Source organism: Helicoverpa zea, chromosome 2, assembly GCF_022581195.2.
Source record: "Helicoverpa zea isolate HzStark_Cry1AcR chromosome 2, ilHelZeax1.1, whole genome shotgun sequence".
Taxonomy (NCBI): Eukaryota; Metazoa; Arthropoda; class Insecta; order Lepidoptera; family Noctuidae; genus Helicoverpa; species Helicoverpa zea.
Genome location: NC_061453.1, coordinates 9,041,078 through 9,053,784, shown reverse-complemented (window position 1 = coordinate 9,053,784; position 12,707 = coordinate 9,041,078).

The window sequence follows — 12,707 nt, the reverse complement described above, 5'->3', positions numbered from 1 at the left end:
CTTTTGTGTAGATACTCAATTATTGCAAAAAATACCTACCACGTCCACGACTAGAGAGGATCTGAAATCTGTTTAGTGGCGAAGCAGGAATTTAGTGATCATAACAGCTTAATTTAAAATCAAACTGTATTTTCAAATAAACTCATAACGTAGAAAATTATGGTGAATAAAAGCTTAGCGTAGACACCTACATATTACAAGACTAAGTACCTACCTACCAGCCCTCTTGGTAGGTATTTCTTCAAAAGAAAGGATCATAGGTACTTAGTCTTTCCCATATTAGCATCGATCCGAGGTTTACTAGGCAATGCTAGCTTTTAAACCTAACTTAATGATCTATGGCATAAAAGGATGCCTTATGCTGAATTAATTTATTCAAAAATGATATCCTTAAGCTTTAGTGTCTTGTCCAAAAAAACAGGGCCATAAAAAATGTGTTTGCTATTCTATCAATAGGATCTCAAAAAAATCAAGGCTTGTTTATGTTAATATCAAGATTTTCAAGAATTTAACACCTGTCTGATAAATTAAAACTACTCTTTTAACAACTTATGTGGTGTAATACCTAATGTATTAAGTGATAAAAGTGCTGTATCGAAGTTACGTGGCACTGATTGGTATGTGTGCCTACGGAGCTGAAGTAATAAATGATGTCTCTAACTTCAAAATTAGAAATTAAAATTATCTATTTAAATTTAAAAAAAAAGTAAGTAAAAAACATGGTAATCGGTATGATACTAAGAAGATGACTGACAAGATGCAACATCACACCGACTCAGTGCTTACGAAAATAAAAGCTAGACACGCTTTAGGCAAATGAAATCTATGTTCAAACTTTTACATAAAAAATATGAATAAAAAAATACTACTAGCTACCACACATTTTATACGTTGGTCGTGTAGGTGAGTCCGCGAGTAGCGTCTCACGTGGACACTGCGAGTGTGCGATTCATTATAGATGGCGCCATTGTTGGTTCCAATTGCCAACATTGGCGCCAAGCATTTGGCATTAGAACATAGAAATCATAGAACAAAGATCACGCAGGACGCGAGGGGCGAGCGTGTCCTACAATAATCAGAAGGTCATGGCAGGGTCCGCGCCACTTCGCTCGCCACGATAAGCGCCCGTCCACTCTACTAACCTCATGGAGTGTTCGTATGTAGATAGGTAGCTCTAAGTAAGTACCTGTGTTATTCTAATGCATGCTACTTATTGATTACAAAACTTATATTACTTATATGTATTAAGATTTTCATTGTCGGAAATGATTTTTCATGAATGTCTTCAGCGATTAGACATGCATAATAGTTTGCAAGAAGCAGTTATGTAATTTAGATAACTTTTGCGGTAAGGTAGATACATAATACATATGTAAATACAAATTCATTTCATTATTTAGGAGATCCTGCTCACCTATCCCTGGGAAAAATGTCAGCGAACGTTTTTCCCTGTTTAAAACGTTTTAAAATCAGTTACTACTTTAGAGTCAATTTAATATTAACCTGACGAAATGTTCATAAACCACCTACACCTGAAAATACCACCGGAAATGAACATTTACGGTACAGAGATTACGATTGGGGTCAGTCTACTGCGATGCGACGTGGGGTACGTTCGATTGTGATGCAAATTCCCTGCTTCCGCCGAGGGGACGCAACAGGTGGGGGTCGAATCTACCGACTGTCAACACGCAATCACTGCTCATCAGTTTTTGACGTTCTTATGATATACAAAGAGATCAAGCACAAATATGGAAGGTATGATAGCCCTGATACAAACTTAGCAAAATTGGGGAGAGTAGTTAATTTTCGTAAAAAGGTAAAGGTATGCTCATAACAGCGTGAAAAATATAAAATGTTGCTTGAAGGAAAACAGTCCTAAAAATCGGAGAAACTTATAAAATTACGAGGTTAAAATGTAAAGTTGTTGTACATAAATGTAAAAAAATGGTCTCCCGACACTCAAAGCAACTGTTAAGAAAATTCTTGCGGGAAAATCTAATAATTTTCCATGATTGTTTAAATGTAGTACATTTCATTTAAACTCCCAATAAGTAGGTAAGTACCTAGAATCCTAGATTACTGTTACAGCCTTTTTATCGTCCCACTGCTGGGCACAGGCCTCCTCTCACACGGAGAAGGATTGAGCATTAATCACCACGCTTGCTCAATGCGGGTTGGTGATTTCAGACTTTATAGTCCAGGTTTCCTCAAGACGTTTTCCTTCACCTTTTTTTTTTGTCAGCCATTGGTGTCTAAGATTACTTAGAAAGTACATACAAACTTAGAAAAGTTGCATTGGTATTTGCCTGACCTGGAATCGAACCCACACCCTCATACTCGAGAGGTTGGTTCTTTACCCACTAGGCCACCACGACTTTACGAAATCCTAAATATATCCTAATTTAGAATCCTAGATTATTTACGAATATTGGATGTATGCAACGTTAGCAATGAAGACATCGTTACGTAAGGTTAGACGTTGTCTTCGGTGCTGGACATAAACTCACTGCATTACGGTTTCCTTATCTCACAATTGCAAGCAGTAAACTCTCGATAATGGAAATACACTCACTATGTTCTACGTAATTACTTGCTGTACGACAAACGTGCGTTGTTTTAATATATTATGGATACTTCTGAGGTTGTAGCTTTGTCACTATAACTTGAGATTCACTTCCCGGGCACAGGTTTGCAAAATTACCCCAATACTCTGTTATTTATTTAACACCTCTAAGAGTATAAGTGATTGACTGACACTGACATTCTGAGTTAGAGCCGCCGAATAACGCCGAATAGAGCCTAATGAAAAATTAGTGTATAGTATTGTGTTTTCTCCGAAGACTTTTAAAAAGGTACGGCGTTAAATTAGTGATTAATTGGGAAAAATATTGATTTGTAGGTAGGTATTAGGTCTTTACATGAATTTAGCTATTAAATTATTTTAATTTCACAAAATTATTTTACTATGAATGCATATTTAGAAATGATTTTTCAGGAAAATTAAGCAATGCTTTTCCAATACAAAATACCAAACATGCACATAATGCTAATAGGTTTATTAAATTAAATTGATAAATACATAATACTGTAAGTGCCTCTGTAGAAAATCATTTGTCTTTTTCTGTAGCTACTTGCATATAATACAGTCAGAGTTTTGCGCCCCCTAAGGATATTTTTAAGCTACGATTTATGCGACCGGAACTCTAGATTTTAATAAAATACTGTAGGAATGAGGGACGTTACAGACCGTCGGCCAACCGTGCGCGTACGCAGGGGGCGGCCACCCCGGCGCGCGGTCATTCACCCGTGTCCCCCCCCCCTGTCCTCGCAATCACAGCCCTTTGTGAGGCACGCTGAGGGCTACTCGGAGAGGGCAAGGACTCCATTTCTTTGTTTTGAAATGCCTTCTAAGTTTAAGAGGGCTCGCTCGCAGGTAGGTACAACAGAGTCGGAACAACTTGTTTTAAACTAAATAATGAGAGTACAGACAGAAACATTAGATTAACCACCCCGAAAATAGAACTTAGTAATTGGTTCCGTTAAAAATATAAGTAGATACTTAATTTAATTTATCAGATTCCAACTAAGTATAGTGTGGGTACCTGCGTGATATGTATAATTTAAGGGGTTATCACAAAGTGACATCCTTACTTAATATTTATACTTTTTGCCCCAATTGTAAACGGTACGAAAAGATTATGCACATAGATAATGGGCATCCTATCATGTGGGATATAAAGGTTTAGTCCCAAAATATTGTCAAGTATCCATATTTCAATAAGTTGATATTTGTGTAACATGGTACCTAGTATAACAACTCGTTTTAAATATTAAAGCGATCTTTAAGAGTAACCTACTTGAAACTCATTGAAAAGACATTTCAATATGAAATATGTTGTTGCTCATTCATATTAGGTTAAAATGTGAATACCAATCTCAGAGTACGTTATAGCAAATAAGGTTTGAATACTTTGAATATTAAACGGAATGTTTCAAGCATCCTGTTACCCTTAGAGTCAATTGGTAGAATAATTTAAACGTTTTTAGATTAGTCGAACCACTGCAACGCAATCATTGAAATACCTTTTTGTATAAATTTTATTCGTACTGTACGACTAAAATTTGTAAACGATAAAAATAAAATTTGTGCAACGATATGTAAGGGAATGTGCGAATCGTACATTCCCTTACATATCGTTGCATATCATCAAACAGGTACAGTAAGGAGCTTACGAAGAAGTTTTTAATGAAGTATTTGCTTTCCCAAACCACAGAGTATTAGTAGTAGTTATCGTGATCACACGTGGTTTCGTCCTGGTCGATGTAACAGCAACAATTGTTCAAATTACGTCCATTTCCTTAATTAAATCATGGAGCAACCCTCGCTTCCCTTAAAATAATTCCAGTGAGGGTACCAGAGCGTATGGTACGAGTCACTCTCCCATGGAGGCACCCTTCGATATTAAACATGTTAAACGTTGTAACCGCGTGCTTCGGAACGCCAAGTGCATCATTATGTTAATTGGCAGGGGTATTTGGATACAAGAGAAAAATAAATAATTCGCAGAAGGTTGGTAGTAAAGAAAATGTAATAAAGAGTGATAGTTTCTCGTCGTCCTTTGAACATGACTTTGTTCAGTTTTTACCGCAGACAAAAGTATTCCGAGGTATACGAGGTACATACATAAACTTGAATAAACTGCAGAAAGGTAAATATATTAACGCTTTCTCATTACATACAAATCAAGAAATTCACTACCTCGACCTAACGAAATAACTTAATCCAGACAGACTTAAAAAAAGGACTAAGATAGTAAAAGAAAAACAAAAAATAAAAATGCACCCTTCGACCGAATCGTCCGGTAAATGAACAATAAAAAACAAAACGCAGTCTCACCCCACCCGCATGCCAGGACGGTGCACCCACTCCATCGTGTCAAATTGAACTGAATTTACTGCATTACAATCCTAACACTTACCAGTACAACTTACACAACACAAACGAATATCAACCTTATTCATATCCGCATAACGACGATATTAACAAATTCAAAATTGAAAAAAGTTTTGAGAGAGTGAACCATGAGGGTAGTTTGTTTCTATCAATGGTTTTATTATTTCAATCGTAACAATTATTAAAAAGGCAATCGTCGGAGTGGAAAATTGGTTATTTAAGTGATTATTCTGTGTTGACATGCATAGTTTCCTAAATAAATGTTCCTATAGGAATTTAAGAAACAACTATAAATATGTTTTTCATTTCAGTACCTATTATGTTCAGACAGTAACCACTGTAACTTTCTGTTGCGTTTTGTAAACTAGAAGCTTGCAGGTAAAGACTTCAGATTTTTTTTCTGGAAATGCAACATGATTAATTTATAGGTAAGTTTAGGTCCGCTTTTATTTTGTTTTCAGTCAGAGCTTTGGCTAAAGTTGAAAACGTAGAGCTACAACTGCAAAACTAGAGGTGCCTTATAACCTTTTCCGCCATTTGTATGACCAACTTGGTACATCCATAATAGGTGACAAAGAAAATCTAATTAATTTTAGCGACGAGGACGTGGAAGAAGTACCGAGCTATTACTTTTTATTTAACTCTAGTTTTTAAAAGCTTTATCAAGTAAATATACAGAAAATATCGCAACGTAGATTGGCTCATGTCTGCTAACTGTTTGTTAAATGCTTCCTTTGCGTCACGGTAAATAAGCATCTGCAGATTAAAATTCCGTAAGCCGTGAAAAAATATTTTATCAGGACATGAGTACTCGGATCCCACAATTTAATTCTAATTTTCAAGTACCAGCTTTGGCAACTCTGAAAACTTATTGTACACCATTTCTACGCAGCTTTTGTGGTTCGTCTGCTAAAATAACAAGGATAAATACATAAATGAAAGAATATTTATAAAATAATGTGTGGATAAGGATATAGGTATGTATGATATGGAAAACTATATTGAAAAACTGTTCAACTTTAAAATATATTAGGTACCTAATTGAAAAGGAAAATGTCGAACTTCGACAATGTTCAAATTGGTTGTAAATTCAAGTTCTAAGCTTGTATAATTTTAGGCAAGCATGAATTTACTTTGTACTTTATATAATTGTCTATTACCAATTACTATCCCCCAGATTTTGACAGGTGTTTCATCCTAATAATTATTGCCATTTAAGTTATAAATAATTACGTAATCTGTTCATAAATAAATAAATGAGGAGTAAATAGGTAATTTTATTGTTGTAACATTTTCCCTCCGACTTTCCATTCGCGCTTCAGGCGCGTAAGCCTCCCTTAATCACACGAAGCGATATGGCCTGAATGTTTATCGCTATTTATATAAAAACAAAACAAACACTCCCCCGGGCCGGTTTAATAACCTGTGGCTAGAGCCCCTCGCCACTTATCGCGGGGCTCCGTGTCAAACGACAAGTGCTCATGGTTTCCACTCTTTGCCACTAATGTAGAAAAAGTATGCTGGAAATGACATGGGCGCCAATAAGATTGAGTAACAAACTATTTATTAAATGAATTTGAATTTGGTACCGTGTCCCGGTCATCTGGATCAATATTGGAATATTTCCAGAATTCAGATTTTTTTCCAAAATATCGACGAAGGCTTGCGGAAATTTTCACCAAAACAACTTCGGGTCTCAGAATTACTATCAGCAATCCTTTTCAGTTTGCGATTGCCATTTCCCAAAGAAAGGACTTTCATGTCTCATCCAGCGTAGCTTATGTATATGGCGTGGTTTCCCGCGAGTTCGGTCACGACATGTCACGCGACAGATCCACAGGCAGGGGAGTGCGTTCATTCATAACTTTTAGTTGCTCCAATACCCGACATAACAATGAAACTAATTCTAAACATTGCCGGTCGAATTCTGAACTTGCCAAACAAATCGTGAACTCTGTGCAGGAAACATAAATTACGTTTTTGAGTAATGAACATTTTACATGGCAAGCGGCACGGATTTAGGATGTTATTATGTTAAACTATTTCCTGTTGTTAGTACTTTTCTATTACAATAAATAATTAGGTGCCTAGTATCTCTGTTGCATGCAGATGAATAACTAATGTACCAACATATTATATCGCATCTCATCTCCTTCAAATAAGAGTGTGAATATTTGCCTTCAATCAGTTCAACAATTTTTCTTTGGCAAAATATCTATTCTTCAGCATGCCACCCTCAGCATGTATGTTTCGATTTTTAAGAAAACAAAGTAGCAAAGACAAAAAGTTTAAAAGGCATGGCTGATCATGAAAACTCTCCCACGAGATGGAGTCGCGCCCGTCCCTCAGAGGGAAGGGGACGTAAAGCATTCCTGGGAACGGCGGGAGGTGGCACACTTTTGTACTTTTTGCCGCCGTCCAGAGGGGGATGACCGGCTCACTTTTTTGTTCGACTTTTATTTCTCTTATTTCGGACTTCGGAGGAACGCTGGTCAGTCCACGGCGCAATAGCTTATTATGTTCATTTGTTTTTTGTTGCAACTAAACTACCTTACTTTTAGTGGTTTGTTTCTAGCATAATTACAGGAAATATAACGAAGTGGCCACATATATATTACAATACAGATTATATCAGAAAAAACTGCTCATTCAATCAATTTTCATTTCAAATAAAAGTATCCCTGTAAAAAACCGGAATACAGATAACAAAATGCAACAACAGAACAGTTGCAGAGCGCGAACCCTATTGATTTAACTCCAGACAATGATATACACAGCGCAGTATAGTCTCCCAACAATTAGCGGCGGTGCATGATGTGGGCTCTATCGACACATCGGCGGGAGGGGGGTGGGTGGATGTAGCCCACCCCCGGCCAGGACACCAGCTAGTTATCTGCGCCGATCGATAATAGCCATGGAAAACTACCTACATGAAAATCCATATCCATACCTAGATACATCTAACGTAGGCAGGCGGTAGCTGCGAATAGAACATGGATGTTGCAGAATTTACAAATGCATGCAATTTTTCGCGTCATTTTGGGGGTTTCAATCAATACCGGGGTAACACAATTAGTCACTGGTAACTTTAAGTTGTTATAAACACCTGCCTGGGAAAAAGGTTGGCTTTTGAGTGCAATACGTTTTCATCACTTCACCGATCATAGGTCTCCAAAATTGAATATAATTGTATCGGATATCGTTTGGTGGTTTGAATGGTTTTGCATTGCACCCTATTTGGTAAAATAAGTGGCAAACCCTTTCAACAAGGTACGCTGAACTATGTTATAGTTCGGCCATTCAGAGAATGCGTTCCTGACACGTCGCGATTGAACTGACGACGTAACTTTGCAATGGCGTTGCAGTTACGATAAAAATATTTTTGCTGGTTGTTTACCGTTTTAACAATTGAGGAGCATTAAAACAACATTATTATATCAATAATCAATGAATGTAGTTACGTCGTCAGTTCAATCGCGACGTGTCAGGAACGCATTCTCTGAATGGCCGAACTATAGTCTTAGACAATTCACCTGTGTAAGAATGACCTAACATCGATCTAATTGTTTCAAGTGAGGACATACAACTAACTTCTTGTCTATTTACACGTAGATCAAATATTTGGGGATCATGTGGTGAAAATTGTTTGTTGTTTAGTCATTAAAGTTAAGTTATTTCAGGTAAGTGGCCAAGTGTTCATCTGTAGATAGACGAATATCTTTAAATTCATAAGAAAATCTTTTCAAATATATAGTTATATAAAAATGATACATAAGAAAAATTGCACAGTGGGTCATATTAGCTGGCATTCCTATTTAGTGACAACATCAAAAAGTTTATTGATTACCTAGTAACTAAGTTTAAAATATACCAAGATATAATTAAGTAATAAGCTCCAAATAGCCCAGGTGTCAAAATATACATATTAATGGAGGGGGGCCATAAATAACTACGTATATGGCTTGTTTATAAATTACTAGATTTGTGGATGCGATCCCGTTTGTAAGGGCCTCAGCATTCGGAGGCTTCATTAGCCTCGATAAATATCAATGTTATGGATCCAATCAATATTGCAATAACATTAATGTAGATAACTTTGATATTCAGTGTAGATGCAGCTTGATTACTTAAACTTTAATCGGTTAGCCAATTGGCCGCGTATAATATGTCTATAACTAGTGAATGATATAATCCACCATGAGAGACGATATAAGTGAGTTTTTTTAGGGGTGTCATTAACAACTCAATTGTTTTCGATGAATTTTAATGAGTTGGGGTTGCACCTGAAACTTAATGAGCAATTTAGTTTCTTAGCTTTTTTACTTTACGCTTGATTCAAAGTTAATGGCTATAAATAGCCGTGTGTTTGATAACTAACTCATAAGCACCTAAGCGGTCATGCCCCACTACTAGCGATTATGAAGACAAGTGATAAGTGTGTAACGTCGCGGAGATGGTCATTTTGAAAGGTTGTGTCGGGTGTCGGTGGGTGACGGCGCGGCGCGGCGCGGGCGCACACCTGTGCCGCGGACATTCTAGCCGCAGCAATAGCCGAACTTATCGCCATGCGCTGACGCAACCCAAACAGGATCCACCTCCCAACAAAAAGTTCCACGGCCACTATTTCGAAACTCGTGCGCACCTAAATAGAGAAAGGCATCTATGTGCTTGTACATCATTTGTAGAGCCGCTAGTCGCAACCCACGGGGTACGGGGTGAATGCCCTTAACGTCCTCCGTCCTCGTCAAGCATAGCGCCCTCCCGTTCTCGCACGCGAGAGTCCCTCTTCTTTCGACTTTGAAAAGAGGGCACGATGGTGGAGCCGTTGAGCGATTTGGAACTGATGGTCGTTGACTTTAGAGTCGTCATTGGTCCGTCGCGTTGGATCTGTGTACAGTTAAGGGTGTGTGCGCACGCGCATTGCGTTTGTATTCAAATGAGGACAGTGCGTTCCGCGCCGGAGAGCACTATGATTGTACTTTTTTAGTCCGTGAGCCGTAATCAGCTACAAGGAAATGGGCATCCTTAGGGGTGGCGCGCGCGCTCGCTATTGAGGACACCATCTTGTTAATGCGCGACAATTAGGTGCTCTCACAACAGACACAATTTGTTTCGTTAGTGGTGGTCGACCACATTTCACGGTGTTTTCAATACATCAATTTAGATCTTCGTAATTACCATTAATTATTTTAAAAGCTTGGCTTTCACTAAAAGGGTTATTTAAAAAAATACTGAAATATTTTAATAATGACTACTGCTTTCATCATAATTAGAAGTTAGACTTTAAAATTAAACAAAAGTTATTTTGAGCCTGTACTCTGGTCATTAATAAGTAGGTAGTTGTAATATTTTCGCAATAGCTGCCAGTTTCTTATAAATTACAACGATCTTTAGATTTTTAGGAAAAAATGAGGTTATAGGTCGTTTTTTTCTGCGTTGGACAATCATGGCTATTATCTGTGCGGCCGGCTCAACCGAGATTATAAGTACACAAACTGATCATCGGTTTCTAATTTAAAAGTTATTTTGCTTGGGTGCCATTTACATGTTCATATCAAGTAGAACTCAAAAATTCACCACTAGGCATTTTGTACCTATTTTTATAATTTATCATAACATTGCCTACCTACTTATCGCTACTGTTACAAGATTGCCTATTACATAAATAAATGTCTTTATCTCCTTAATATGTAAAATGACCTTCAATCCATGAGACACTCGTAAAAACTTCGTTGTTTTTAAATAAGAAGACTTGTTCTAAGGATTTCAAACTGCTTAACAGGTACCTAGTTTGAAATCGACTATAAGTATCTGACAATGCATATAAGAACGAAAATATTTCATTCTGTCTTACAGTATTCGGAAGATAAGAGAAGATGTTGATATCTTCAAGAATATATTAGACCCTACTACTACTTTATGAGAGGTAGGTTAAATAAGCAATTTTCCCATAACAAAATGAAACAATTAAACTCAGCAATCAGTGTTCAATGCTTCCCCTTCGTCGGCGGAACTGCGCTATGACTTCGCGAGTGCTAAGGGACAATTACGTTCAGGAAATAATAAGTGAGCCTTACGTTGATTAGGCCGTAATTAGTATAATAAAGACGCCTAGCCAACACAGGTAGCGATCGCCTAGTCATCGGAGAGGCAACGTGGGCGGGTACGACCTTCACGCATCCTGCGAACACTAGTGTTTTCCAATTGCTAGCTGTGTTCTAACACGCTAATGTTACCTACTGCGAAAACGTTTAATATCATCGGCAGCACAAATATACAGATTGAGAATAATCGAGATAAATCTCACCTAAAGGTGGGTGATTAAGCTAAGTCAAAAGAAAAATACCTGTTGGCAGAATTATATCCTCTTGAAGTAAACAACTATATATCTTACTTCATGTAGAATTTGTTTCATTTCTTTGTTCTGCCAATAGGATTTAACACAGATGAATAGATAGTAAACTTGTGTGTCTGTTTCACATTCCTTCACAATTCGTGCTCCTAAATGTAGACGGTCATCGAGGAAATTTGGACATCTTCGCTAATACATACGTCGGCAAACTTACCAAACTCAAACACACTGCTATTACAAATACCTGTACAGCTTTGATTCTATTTTGTGTGTCTATGCTCGTCTATACACAGTATGTTATTGATGTCTTCTATAAATTCTATAATGATTTTATACAATGCCTTGAATTCTTTTGTAATTTCATTGTATTATTGTGCTATTCTTGCTAGAAGTGAAGACGCAAGAACAAAAGTGTTGTTTCTGAGCTTTAACTGGTTTTGTTACAAAACCATAGATTCTCGAATAAAAACCATATTTCCAATGAACGGATAGCTACAAGTGCATGTGTGTGAGTCGGTGGAGTAGTAATGATTGATGTCTCACGATAATTACTGGCACATCTACCCGCGCCCGCGCCGGTAGGACCCGTAACCTCGATGAAGCTCATTCACGACCTTCGTCACAACGGCTATGAGACAATAATTTATGAACGCAAAACGTTATGTTTAAAAATTGTTAAAGTGCTAATTAAAGCGAAATATAAACATTTCATTGATTGACGTTATCCTTGCCATTTATCAAATTTTAACAAAGTTCACATTGAGGTTATCGACCACACTGTATTACGAGTATTAAGCCGTAATACCGCGCGGTAGGCCTTTCCTGACTTGTAAAGATATATCTTATCATGTTGTGGAGCTCCATCACCCCCTGTGACATGGTTCATGAGACTCGCTCCATTATCGGTGAACTGTGGGAGAATGACGGACCCCTCTCATATCATCGTTACCCTCAAAAAATCACAGACGTGTGACGAAAATGTGATGAAGGATCACACTGATTTCTCGAGTGCGTGTTGAAGAATTTAAGAAATAACCGAATAAAAAAATGTGTATTCGTACATGAAAATTACATGCGTAGTGTCATATTTACTTTTCTAGAATTTATGTAAGCGAGTACAGCTCGAAGGTTTTACACAGTGTGCTACGCTATGCTACACGGGCGGCGTGCTTGCGCAGGAGTGCGCGCGGGCAGCGGGCCGTGGCCCTGACGGCGGGCACGCCTCCGTCACACTACAGATTTCATTAGATGGCGGTTGTGGAAAATTGCCGAGCATTATTAGAAGAACAATAACTACATAATTTTTACATTATCGTTGTCATTTCCTTAATCCTGAAAAATGCACTTTGAATATAACAAACTACGCACCTACTGGTTACCTAAGTGTAAAATCACAAT